A 14,112-nucleotide genomic window follows, 5' to 3' on the forward strand; every position below is an offset into this window, starting at 1 on the left:
CTAAAAAGAACTTTGTATAAAAATAATAATGAAAAAGGAAGTTCATTATATATATTTTAAAATTTTTAAATAGCAGACTATAATGCAGGATGTGCCATATGGTACTATTTTTTAAAGTGTATAGGTAAATATAAGCATAGAAAATGTCTGGAAGGCTTTACAGTGACTAAAATGTAGTGTATCATCCACTCACTCCTCCCAATAATGCTGGAATGGTCTACTAGCAAGACTAGGTAACTGGCCATTCTTGCGTAATTTCAGTCTAAGTCCTTCCTTGATAAACAGAGACTGGGAAAACAAAGAGGGCACATTGGTTACAAGCTAGAAGGTGATATTCTGCACCTCTCTAATTCTCTGCCTTATACTTCTCAGTTATGAAGGTTGTGTCCCTGAAGTCTCTCATGTGGCAGTGTTCACAAATAGCTAAAGGTATCACGTATGATGTCAGAAGCAAAGCGTTCCATTTCCTGTGTAAAATTTTGCCCATTGTCATTACCTCTGGGGGCCCTCCAAATGATTGTAAGCATTACTAGCAATATTTTTAAAAACAAATTATAAATCTACTTTATTATTACACCTCTAATTATAAAGTAAATGATATTACCATTTTTTTAAACCATAATTGGGAAGGCTTATTTAAACATCAGAAGTGAAAGAGACTGCTGTGTGTTAAGGTAATCAATATTTAAGACCATTAAGAGTTCTTACAATACATTCAGATGGTCATTCCACAGCCTCTGGTAGGAGATTTGTGATTAAGCATAAAATTTAGCAATAAAGGTGTCAGGCTCACATATTTTAATGAAGGTGTTATAATATTTGTTCTGATTTCTGAGATCACTTTTCAGTTCCTGGCACTTGGAAGCAAAAAAGAATCCTTTTAATGAACATTAAAGTGTATTTTCTCCAAGTTGTAATGTTTCCAACATGAAAAACTGAAGGCACACACTAGCCAGTAATTTATAAACTAAGACCAAACCAAATAAAATTGTTAATTTTTGACCTACCAAAAAATGGCGATTTCATATGGTTCAATCAAATATGATAATAAAGGTACATAAGTGATTTTTAAAATAAAGCTTCCTAAAAGTATTTTTACCCAGATATATTTTTTACATACAACATTTTGTTTGTCTGTTTTATTATACTTTAAGTTCTGGGATACATGTGCAGAATGTGCAGGTTTGTTACATACGCATACACGTGCCATGGTGGTTTGTTACATCCATCACTCCGTCATCTACATTGGGTATATCTCCTAATGCTATCCCTCCCCTATCTTCCATCTCCCTTCTATCCCTCCCCTAGCCTCCCACCCTCCAACAAGCCCCAGTGTGTGATGTCTCCCTCCCTGTGTCCACGTGCTCTCATTATTAAACACCCACTTATGAGCGAGAACATGCGGTGTTTGGTTTTCTGTTCTTGTGTCAGTTTGCCGAGAATGATGGTAGTTTAACGTGGCATTATCAAGAGTTTTATAATCACTCTCGTTTAGCCTCACCATATTCTAAGGGAATAAGTTATGTAACTTGCTCTTGGAAGTAAATGGTTAAATGGGCAACTAGGGAAAAAGCTCTAGTGTGGAAATAATCTTATTATTCATTCAAAAAATATACCTTGAACACCTACTCTGTGTCAGACACTATACCAAGTACTAAGAACACATCAATGACCAGTTTCTGTTTAAAAATTGTTGCCTAAGCTGGGAGGCTCAGGCCTGTAATCCCAGCACTTTGGGAGGCCGAGGTGAGCAGATCACTCGAGGTCAGGAGTTCAAGACCAGCCTGGGCAACATGGTGAAACCCTGTCTCTACTAAAAATATAAAAATTAGCTGGGCGTGTTGGCACACACCTGTAGTCCCAACTACTCAGGAGGCTGAGGCACAAGAATCACTTGAACTCAGGAGGCAGAGGCTGCAGTGAGTTGAGATCATGCCACTGCACTCCAGCCTGGGCAACAGAGCAAGATCCTATCTCAGAAAGAAAAAAAAAGAATTGTGGTCTATCTTTTTACTTAATTCTATGTAAATATTCTCATTCGTTTATTTCTTATTTATATCCTCTGGGAAATGTAGCTCCTGGTTATGTTTTTTTCCTCATACTAATAAAATATGATTATTATTTACTGTCATATCTGATTATGACATCAAAAATATTATGTTTTGCAATTTATAAATTTGTATTCTTTCTTATGTACCAGTATCAGTCACCCTGTTGCATTTTTTATTGTAACAAAATACAGGTAACATAAAATGTACTTCTTTAACCACTCTCATTAAATATTTCTTGTTATCAAGTAAGTAAGAAAGCGCATGTATGTGCATTCCATCTAGGTGCTGTTAACATTGTAGATATACATACATTGGACACTACGTATCCATCTAACATGTAACAAAAGTTCAAAACATAGAAAACCAAATAAGAAAGATTAGTATCTCTTTTGAGAAACTGACAATCAAATACTGGTATCAATTTGGCAGCAACAAGTTCTAGATCAGTATTTCACAATAATGTTTGCCCTCAAAACGCATTATAAAGTAGTGATGAAAGATCAATATGAATCCATGAAATATAATAGGCATTTAGATTAAAGTAAACAGTAAAAATAGTGTCAAGGAAACCACCTTAAAACAATTAAAATTTTTATCTATATCACAAATATGCATGAGAAAGTCTTAACATCACTGAATAGTTGACATACATTAAAGTTTAGAATAAGTTGATAAAATGGTAAAACCTGACTCTGCATTGACTAACAAACTGATCACCAGTCATTTGGTCTTCAGGTAACATATGCAACTTCTTTTCCTCTTAAGGTTGCCCACCATTCCTTAAATACAGACTTTTACATAATAAGAACAAGAGAAATGTGCTTAGTATTTTTCTTACATTTATATTTTTAATGCACTTTGAAGAAAATATTGCTAACACTAGGTTTTTGGTTTTGGTTTTGCTGAATCTATTAATATCTTAGGACAGTTTGAGAACATTTTTCCATATGCCATGCAAAACTATAAAGTATTAATAAAAACGGCTTTGGCCATGTGTGGTGTATCCTCTGATTTTTACAAAAGCTTTTATGAGAACTGAAAATGCCTTCTAATTTTTGTGGTTGTGAGTGATCTCATTCACTTCTTTATCAGATTGGGGCATTAGATAGACAGCTAAGTTAATTAAGGAGTTCCTCCTTTAGGCTATAGACTCCAAGAACAAGACCACCAACCTCCTTGCTTATATCCCTAATCAGCTATTAATTTATACACTTAAAGCACCTAGCATAGTACTTTGCATATAGTATACGTTTAATTAACATCTGTGGAAAAGAGGCAGTGTGGCCTTGTCAGACACATCTGGATTCAAATCCTATCTCTACCTCTTACTAGCTGAGCAGCCACAGGCAAATTGTTAATCTCAGAATTCATTCATCTTGTACTGTATCATGGTGATAACTTATACCACAGTTGCTATGAAAATTAAGAGATATAATAAAGATAACGTGTCCAGTACAAAGTGTGGGCATATAGTTAGAACTCTTCCCTTACTTTATATATTCTTCACACAAGAGTCAATCCTAGAGGAAAATTATGAAGACCCTTCCACTTTCCCTTTTTTACCCTTCTCCCCAAACACAGTCCTCTCCATCTTGCACTGTTGTTCATCACCATTGGTACATAACTGAGATAACGGCATGGTGGTCAGGAGACCCGAATTCTTTTTTTTTTTTTTTTTTTTTTTTGAGATGGAGTCTCACTCTGTCACCTAGGTTAAGAGTATAATAGCAGGATCTTGGCTCACTGCAACCTCCGCCTTCCAGGTTCAAGCAATTCTTCTGTCTCAGCCTCTGGAGTAGCTGGGATTACAGGCACCTACCATCATGGCTGGCTAATTTTTGTATTTTTAGTAGAGATGGGGTTTTACCATGTTGGCCAGGCTGGTCTCAAACTCCTGACCTTAGGTAATCCATCTACCTTGGCCTTCCCAAGTGCTGGGATTACAGGTGTGAGCCACTGTGCTAGGCCCTGAATTCTTATTCTGTCTTGGCCCTTACTAACTAAATGTCTTGGCCAAGCCATTTGACATATTATGGGTAGGGACTTAGACAGTTTTATTTAGAGATTGGTGAGTTGGATGTAGTAATTTAAAGTCTTTTTATATTAAAACAAACATTGTTATATTGAATCAATACAAAATTTATGTAAAGTTTTAAGATAAACCAAGAGATTTCAAAGATATTCCCATTTGTGGTGGGTTACTTTGGGCTAAGTCCCCAGATTCCTGGAGATTCAAGTTCCCTCTCTTATCATGGGAGTTACTTTGTTGAAAAAGTTGGTGACCTTTGAAATTTCTTTCAGCTCAGGAATTCTTTCAGCTCATCCTTCTCCCCCTCCTCTCCACCAAATTTCAACTTAACTTGATAAACTAGGCATCAGGGGAAAGCTACTGCATATTGCCTAAGGCTTCCAGAGGCAATTTTCTGGGCACAAGCAATTAGCTGCCCTAGGCAAAACCGCACAGTAGGCAAAGACTGCCTCCCCCCCTCCTGCAGTATCCACCCCCACTACCTGCAGGCTTCTTCAGCTGCCTTCAGCTTGCCAGAGCACTCACTTCCACCTACAATTCTGACTTTCACCCAAGCCCTAAATTCTAAATTTCCCCCCCAACCTCCCCCATGTAATTTTCTATTCCCTCTTTGGTGTTAGTCTCAGCTAAGTTATACAAGGTGATCTGATTTGAATTTTTCTGATTGACATCTGCATTTTAAAGAAGAATATGTTAGTATTAACAGCGAAATATTTATGGGAAATATTTCTGAACCTTGAGCCATAAAGAAGCCCTTTGCTCACTCTAGGTTATGAGATCTTACTCTACCAGTCTCTATCTCTTTGAAAGAAGAGAGGTCATTTCTTGTACCCATACTTCTGAAATATTGCCAATCTCTGTGATAAATTATTCAAAGGCAATAGAGTTCTCTTAGGTAACATGCAAGTCATGATTACTTTTTTTTTTCATATTACTCCTTCAGTTGGAAATAACTTACCATCCTTCCTCCATCTATTTAAATCAGGGATCTCAAGCTGGTAGCCAAGGATTTTTATGTGGCTTTAGATACATTTTGTTTGGCCATTACATTGGGCCTATAGCAAGTAATGACGTATATACTATTACCCAGTTAACAAAAGCAGCTAGGCTCCTATTGTATTGTATCTAGCCTACTTCATACATTTGTTGATTGCACAGGGTACTTCACTTTCTGACCTCTAATCATCCTTCAAGATCTCATCTAAAAGTCATCATTTTTTTTAGAAACTCGATGTTTATTTTCCATGAATCTTATATGTTGTTTAAGAGGCCTGAGCGTTGGGAGCTGCAGACCAGTCTTCCGTGGCAGGCTGGGGGCTCCAGTCTTCAGTAGGGAACTGCTGGATAGGCACAGAGGGCACCTGCATGCCTTCAGACCAGTGGACAACCTCAGGCTGAGTAGCAGTGAACTCAGGAGCTGGAGCAGTCCATTCACCCTGAAATTCCTCCTTGGTCACAGCCTTTTCAGCAGCAGCCTGCTCTTCTTTTTCAATGTCTTCAGGATCTCTGTAGAAGTAAAGATCAGGCATGACCTCCCATGGGTGTTCCCAGGAAATGGTGCCACACATGTGCAAAATTTCCCGAGCCAGCATCCACCACATCAAACCCACTGAGTGAGCTCCCTTGTTGTTGCATGGGATGGCAATGTCCACATAGAGCAGAGGAGAATCTGTGTTACACAGAGCAATGGTAGGTAGGTTAACATAAGACGCCACTGTGAGAAGCTGGTGGTCAGCCCTTGGGTCAGTAACCACAAGCAGCCATGGCTCCTGGAAGGCTGCCTGGATCTGGTTGGTGAAGCTTCCAGGAGGAAAGCGGCCAGCAATTGGAGTGGCTCCACTGGCAGCAGCAAACTTCAGCACGGCTCTCTGGCCAGTATTCCTGGAGGACATAACACAGACATCAGCAGGGTTTTCAATGGCAACAATGGCACGAGCTGCCAGGAGAAGCTTCTCCCAGGTCCTCTTCAGATTTATGATGTAGATGCCATCACTTTTCCTTTTATAGATATACTGTTCCATCTGGAAGTCAAGGTTGGTGTCACCTAAATGGGTTCCTGCTGCCAGGAACTTAAGGACATCCTCCTCCTTCATTTTCAGGACATTAAGGACTCCGGACATTGTGAAAATTTCCCTTTAAGTTACGACAGGAATCCAGAACAACATGGTATGGAGCCCTCAGGAGGTAGCGTGGAAAAAGTAAAAGTCATCTTTTCTACAAGGTTTGAGAATCAATCAGTACTTACAGCAAGTTAGTTGCTAGTTGCATTAATCATAAGCACCTAGCTGTTATGCAGCAGCTCCTAGTCTTATGCAGGGGCTCTGAATAGAATAATTAACTGCAAATGCAATTTAATGAAGTGGGTCTGATGGTGGAGATAGCAGATTATGGCACTGAGGAAGCAGAAGGCATGTTGAAGCTGATCAGACTTTCATGTACCCTTAAATTGCTCAGTGTAGGCTGCTGACTCTTATATCTGGGAGTGTTTAGTACCACCTAGTACCTACTAGTTACTCTGAAGGCAGTATATATCCTTATATTCTACATAGTGTAGAAAAACAAAACATGCCCCCAAATCACTTAATCTAAAGGGAATTTTACCATGGGCCCCCAAAATCACTTAATCTAAAGGGAAAAGTCAAGCGTTGAACTGCTTAGGGCAAACCTGCCTCCAATAATATTCAAAGTCACCCCTCTATACAGGAGATAAATGCATATTTGATTGCCTCCTTTGAAGAGGCTAATCAGAAACTCAAAAGAATGCAATTATTTATCTCTTATCTACCTATGAACTGGAAGTCCCCTCCCCATTTGGAGTTGTCCTGCCTTTCCAGATTGAACCAATGTTCATCTTACATATGCTGATTGATGTCTCATGTCTCCCTAAAACGTATAAAACCAAACACGTCATCAGCCCTCATGAGGCTGTCATGGGCACGCATCTTCAACTTTAGCAAAATAAATTTTCTAAATTAACAGACCTGTCTCAGATTTTGGGTGTTCACATTTTGATAATCACTGAGGGATTCTGAGTGGAGGTGCTCCTGATACTTGACAAATCTCCTGTAAGTGCTTGGTACCAGCATGAGCTAACTTTATGGCTCAAATCAGTAGGAAAATTTGCTGGGATCTGGGAGCATTCTCTCCAACCAAATCCCTGATCTCCCAAAATTTAGTTGAGATCTAAAGTTTATTTTGCTGTACAACTCCCTTTTTATGGAGTTTTACTTGCTTCTAACAAGGAAGACAAGTTTTCCTGCTTCCATGACAATGAAAGGCAGGTAACTCCTTTATGGAGTTTGAAGTCACTTCCAACAGGGAAGTTGAGTTTCTTTTTCCTGCTTCTAGGATGGTAGAGAGCCATCTTCAGTAGCTGAACTGGGGTTTTGTCTTGGCTAAAGTTAACAACCAGCTAGTTTTAATTTTTCCTTACTGTCAGGTCTCCATATGCAAGCCTGGAGCCTGAAAGTCTGAAGTCCTGCCTGCCCAGGCTGATGTCTCCCACTTGCTGCCTGTGTTTGCCATTGTCCCTGATCACTTCCAGGACAAGCTCCTCACCCAACCCTGACATCTTAACTGTTCTTATGATAATGTAAATACCTCTCATCCAACCCTGCCACTGTAACTGAACTTGTGGTCATGTATACTCCCTTGCCCCTACCCCCCACCATTGTAACTAGTCTTACTCTGCAACACCCCTGCCCCCTAAAAAACTACCCAAACCTATAAAACCAACTCCTATCCCAGTGCCCTTTACTAATGCCCTTTTTGGCATTAGCCCATCTGCATCCAGGTGAATAAATAGCCATGTTGCTCACACAAAGCCTGTTTGGAAGGTCTCTTCATTCAAAGCGCACATTTTTTCAACACATTATTAGAGCACTCAGTAATCATGTAAGTTGTGCGATCATTTGTTTTGCTTAACTGTTTTTTGTTGTTTGTTTCTGTTTTTGCTGTTGTTTTGGTCTTTTTCCCACTGGGTTGGATCAATTCTATCCGACTTGATCAAATCCAAAGTAAGTTACAAATTTGGGCAACAAGACCTCTGAAGTGGCTAAATTTCCACACACACACACACAAAGGTGGTGTGGTAGGGGGAGAAAAATAACCAGCAAAAGAGAAAAAAGAAGAGAAAATATTTTTTATTTTGACTACTAAGTGGCTTTATTTACAGAACAATGGCACCTTTTTGCTAGCCAGACCAAACTGAAAGAGCAATGGCTATACTTCTGAAACAGCAGCAATTTGTCCTAGCTGAAATATAGTAATGAGATTTAAAAATATATTTTTTTAAGGGGCTTAATGGTAAAAAGTCAGCTTAATTAAAAGCTAAAATCCAAGATGTGTGTACGTGTGCATAAGTGTGTTTGTGCATGTGTGTGTCTGTGTGCATGTGTGTATGTTTGTATTTAACACACTTTCACGGTTTTCTCCTGGGACTTTGTCTTTTATTTATTTATTTTTTGAGCAAAAGTGTTTTTATTCTCAGCTGAGTGAATTCTGTTTTCTTCATTTATTTCTGCTATCTCTCCTTTCTTTTGCACCTCTGCTGCAGGCAGAGCCTAAAATAGTTTATAATAGTCTGGGTTTCCTTAAAGAAAATGAAGAAGGCACCAGACTCTCTTTGGGTGAGAAACCTTTCTTCCTTGTGGACTCCCAAGAATGTGAACAGACAAATTTGTCTCAGTTCTTAAACTGCTTACTTTTGTACTGTGTTACCTTTTTTCTATTTTGACTAAAATAGTTATTGCAACAGAGGTTACTCTTGGGTATTTAAGGAAGAGTGTGACTTAGAGAATTAGAAATATCTTTGTTTAAAAAAATTTTTTTTAAGTGTACTGTAAAAGCATTATATGTTCCAATGTCATAATAATTCTCACTTTTTGGAGACCAAGGATTCAGTGTGGGTTCTTCCCAGAGCTCCGAGATCCAGATTAAAAAAAGGTAGTCTCTATCTAATTAAAATAGGTCTCCTTATACAATCATATGATCAATTTCTACAATTTTATATTTGATTTGGCATCCATCTTTAATCTCCCTCTAGCCACTAGACTTTTTTTCTATGTACCTTAAGATGTAAGTTTTGCTATATGATTTACATCTGAGTTGTTTCTTTTAATATGCAAATTTAAGGCTATTTAGCTGACAACTGCCTAGAGTTGTGAAACAGGTCATCAAGAATCTGAAAGTAAATCTATAAGATGTACTTCTATTAGGATGCCTAATATGTCTATGTATTTATGTATTGTGTACACAATATTTCACCACTGAAAATATATAAAAGAGCTCTAATTAATTGGCTTAAAAAAGTGCTTGAATCAAACATTTTATCAGGAAAAAACAAGACTAGCCAAATGAGTTTTCAAGTTTATGTAACTTAAGTAAAATCTTTAATAAATAAGCTAGCTTTAAAATTACTGGTAAAGTAATATCAGAAATGTCTTAATAAATGCTGGCATACAGTTTTTTTTGTTTTGCAATTATTAATCAAACAATTTCATACTTATCCCTGAAAAATATTTAAGGTGTAAAAATTTGGCATAGCAGTTACAAAACTATAAACCCAGCCCAAGACAGAATGATCTTTGCTCGTGTAATCTTTAATAAGTAAGACATTGATATTGGTTTAATAAAAATAGCTATACCTTGAATTTAGTGAGATTACCATAACTTCTCATCTTGTGGCTCTAGGTGGTGTAGTCCACAGGCAGTAAGGTTTGTTTTGGGAAAGGACTGTTATTGTTTTTGCTTCAAAGTTAAACTATAAACTAAGTTCCTCCCAAAGTTAGTTTGGCCTATGCCCAGGAATAAACAAGGACAGCTTGGAGGTTAGAAGCAAGATGGAGTCAGGTCAAATCTGTTTCACTGTGTCAGTTATAATTTTGCAACGGCAGTCACATAACTTTAAATAATGACAATTGCAGTTTTTATAAATAATCTAGGTAAACTATTAAAATAAATAAAATAATTAGGTAAATGTAATAAGATAAATACTTGTAGATAAACTCATCATAATTTAGAATCTAAGGTTATATTAAATTACAGATATTTCATTGTTTGGGTATTTTCCAATAAACATATATTTGTAGGAAAACATAAGAAAAAGGTGAACACAATAGCAAAGACTTGGAACCAACCCAGATTGGATAAAGAAATTGTGGCACATATACACCATGGAATACTATGCAGCCATAAAAAAAGGATAAGTTCATGTCCCTTGCAGGATATAGACAAAACTGGAAACCATTATTCTTAGCGAACTAAAACAAGGACAGAAAACCAAACACCTCATGTTCTCACTCATAAGTGGGAGTTGAACAATGAGAACATATAGACACAAAGAGGGGAACATCACACACCGGGGCCTATCAGGGGGTGGAGGGCTAGGGGAGGGATGGCATTAGGAGAAATACCTAATGTAGATGATGGGTTGATGGGTGTAGGAAACCACCATGGCACATGTATATCTATGTAACGAACCTGCATGTTCTGCACATGTATCCCAGAACTTAAAGTATAATTAAAAATTAAGAAAAATGGTGAAAAATTTTGTCTAATTTAAAGCCTGAAGGTCACATATAAAACAAGGCAAAAGGAACCAAGAAGTAAAATAGATGTAAAGAAAGTTAAAAAAATAAAAAAAAAATTTTTTTTTGTAAGAAAGCTTAAAGGGAAATAATTTTTTATGAGAAGGAATCTTGTACGGTACATTTAGTCCTAGATTAAGAAAGTTAAGAAAGAGCGTTGTTTAAGAAAGAGGGATGTTCAGGACAAACCAGAATGTCTAAGCATGTCATGAATGGTGAGGATTTATTAAAAAAAAACTTTTAAATCAAGCTGTCATATTATTATTTAAGTTTGTTTTGCTTAGGTAAAAAGTCAGATTACATTTTTTTAAATTAAGGTTATTACATCTGTGTATCTCTCTACACACACCTTCGAAGTACTCGTGACATTGAGTTACAGGGCTTTGACTTCTGAGCCTAAAAAGAACACCAAGTCCTGCTAAATTTTAAATACTGAAAGCAATTAAAGCCCTATCTCAGGCCTTGTAGATGTCAATCAAAATAAACTGCATTCCTGAGACACTGGGCCAGAAATTAAAGGTATTTCAACTCAAGGCCCAGGGACTATTAAAGAAGAGGTGGGTACAAGAGATTGTAAGGGCTGATTTTGAAAGATAAAATAAGTTCAGTCTCTCTATAAATTAATCATTGATATAAAAGGCACACTGATGCAAGACCAGCATATAGGCCCTTGTGTCAAATTAACAAAGTTTTCTTGAAGCATTAACTGACTTCTTAATAAAGGTTATAAAGTTATAAAAGTCTTATGGAAGTTGTACATTATGGTCAAGATTAAAATTTTATAGATTGTTTATAAAATTTTGAAAAACACATTTAATTGGCTTCATGCTGTTTTTATTAGGACTTGTTGTTTGGAACATTAAGTCTCCTCTCTCAAAGAATGAAGGTTTTTGCCTTTTTTGAAATCTTTGAGTTATCACTTTGGTCAAATGAATGATCCTATTTTATTAGATCAAGAGTTTTAAACCTTTGATATTTGACAAAATCAAATTATAAATTGTCATTTTCTACCCTAATTTATCCTTTAGGTTCCCTAAAGTCCAAAGATGATATAGTTTGGCTTATTTGGTATAAACATTATATAGGAAACACTGTCAAATATTAAATGGTGTTTAGTTTTCTTTAGGCTGTATTTGTAAAAATATATTATTGGTATGTGCTCTAAAATCATGGAAAACTCCTATAATTCTGACATGACTTAGTGTACATTATCAGGAATAATTATAATTGTTATGTTAAATTATTGTGTGCCAAAGAAGTAACAAATTTCTTTGTCAATTGTGTCTTCGACTATGGCTGCTCTAAAATCTTTTGCCATCCATGGACAATTGTTGTCTTGCTTTGGTCCTCCTCAGAATGTGGTTTTATATTCGGCTATAAAACTCTAACAGGTGTTCTTAAATGCAGGTTTCTGATAAGTTTGGAAATTGTGACATCAGAATAGAGAAAAAAACTTCCAGGACTCTTAATGGAGAGCTGAAATGCTCATGAATATTAAGCAGAATAGAAGTTAACAGTGTAAACTGAACTGACAGAAGACTAAAGTAGTATGTTTGACTTTTTCCTTTAAACATTGCTGATCTTTTTTTTTTTCAGAGTCAAGGAAACTTCTTTTGAGCTACTGACAGCTTTTAACAGTTTTGTATACTCCTATGAACCAAATTTGGAGCATATTTGTTTCTCTCTACCTGATTTCTCCAGAATTTGAAAACTATTTGTGACTATTCTTCTCTATGGCAATACAGTTATTTGCAATAAGAATCAATTTCCATTTTAAAACAGGACACAAGTGGAGAACCTGGTTATTTTACTGAGTCTTTTACTGAAATGGTGTGCTTTTCTTTAAGAAATCAAACTTCTTATGGAGCCAATAAAGCCCTTTGGGGAAACTGGCCTCATAACTTTCCTGTACAGGATTCATGACCTGTGGTGAGTAAAGAATGTCACTTTCTGGAAGGCCCAGGAGTCCCAAGTTTACCTTGGCACCTCAAAAAGAAAGAATCACCTAACTCATAGGTATCTGATGGCACAAATCCATCACTGGGCTTGGCTTTTAAAGTCTTATCTGAGATCCTTCTGTGGAACAAAGTTCCACCAAAGTCAATTTAAAAGCCTATGTAAAAAATAAGTATTCTTGCTTCACTATATATAAATAATTAGACTAAGTAAAATGAAGCATATGAGTCCTACCATGATTTGTCTTTAATAAAAATGGGAAACTGGAGATAAAAATTATGTTTTGAAAACATAATACACCTATTGTTAGATTCTAGTCTTATCTAATGTTTTTCAATTTTATTATTTTCTGCAGTTTGGACCGAATTCAAATTTTTCTTGGCTACAAGTTTTCAAAATAATGTTTTCAATTTTTTTCCAATTATTTTTCTAATTTGGAGTCACTGAAAACTAAGCTGCGCTTTCATAAAGCTCTGAGAACTGAAGCTAAACAATGTAAACTTCAGAAGAAAATAACGGCAATCTATTTACATACATAAATCACTTTCATGCCTGCCTACCGATATGTGGACTTCAGAGTAATGTGGCCTATCTAAATCTTCAAGGATTGTTCTTTTTGGTGGTGGTGGTGGTGTTTTTCTCTCTTCCTCCCCTTATTTTCTCTTTACAGGACATGAAACTTCACAACCTTCTAAAAAAACTTTCCTAATAACTTGGGACTTAGCTGTCTATGAACAAATAAATCATCCTTGCCATGAGAGATCAGACAAAACCTGGACCAGAGGCTCATTTTCTTCTAAAATGCTTTCTCCAAAGATATTACAAAACATGAGGGAGAAATTTGAAAAGAAAATATCTTGGGCCCCCAAAATCACTAAGTTAAAGGGAAAAGTCAAGCTAGTACTGCTTAGAACAAACCCACCTCCCATTCTATTCAAAGTCACCCCTCTGTTCACTGAGATAAACGCATATCTGATTTATCCTTATTGCCTGCATGGGAGAGGCTACTCAGAAACTCGAAAAAATGCAACCATTTATCTCTCATGATCCAGAAGCCTCCTCCCTTCTTCGAGTTGTCCCTCCTTTCCAGATTGAACCAATGTTTATCTTATATATGTTAACTGATGTCTCATGTCTCCCTAAAATGTATAAAAACCAAACTGTGCTCTGATCACCTTGGACACATATCATCAGGCCCTCCTGAGGCTGTGTCACAAGCACGTTTCCTCAAACTTGGCAAAATAAATTTTCTAAATTAACTGAGACCTGATCTAATTTGGGGGTTTCACAACAGTGTCAATATTTATATAAATTTCATTTGTATTATACAACATCTTTGCATCTTTTCCCTCCTTTCATATATAAACTGAGCTATTTGGACCATTTAGACCTCAGTTAGGACCCTCTCTTGCATTGCCTTTTTCCTCATTGAAACAAAATAAGCAAAAACAGAACATCCTACCTCAATTTCCTCCATTTCCATTTCTCT

At 36.7% G+C, this 14,112-nt stretch overlaps 1 protein-coding gene and 1 pseudogene across 11 annotated transcripts in view; both read right to left on the bottom strand.

Moving 5' to 3' along the window:
* LOC144577428 (uncharacterized) overlaps nt 1-14,112 on the bottom strand; it is a 157,133-nt gene that overhangs the window by 99,051 nt on the left and 43,970 nt on the right. For 2 of the 10 annotated variants that reach the window (XR_013521281.1, XM_078335202.1), the window contains exon 4: nt 539-5,961. The exons of the other annotated variants lie outside the window; for them this stretch is intronic. The gene's annotated coding sequence lies outside the window, so the exon portion shown is untranslated. Of the gene's footprint in view, nt 1-538; nt 5,962-14,112 lie in introns of those variants that run through there. 10 annotated transcript variants of the gene reach the window in all.
* LOC108593667 (small ribosomal subunit protein uS2 pseudogene) lies at nt 539-7,737 on the bottom strand (annotated as a pseudogene). Its single transcript, XR_013521276.1, has one exon. The product of XR_013521276.1 is annotated as a small ribosomal subunit protein uS2 pseudogene (transcript).

Source organism: Callithrix jacchus, chromosome 8 (genome assembly GCF_049354715.1).
Source record: "Callithrix jacchus isolate 240 chromosome 8, calJac240_pri, whole genome shotgun sequence".
In the NCBI taxonomy this organism is placed as follows: Eukaryota; Metazoa; Chordata; class Mammalia; order Primates; family Cebidae; genus Callithrix; species Callithrix jacchus.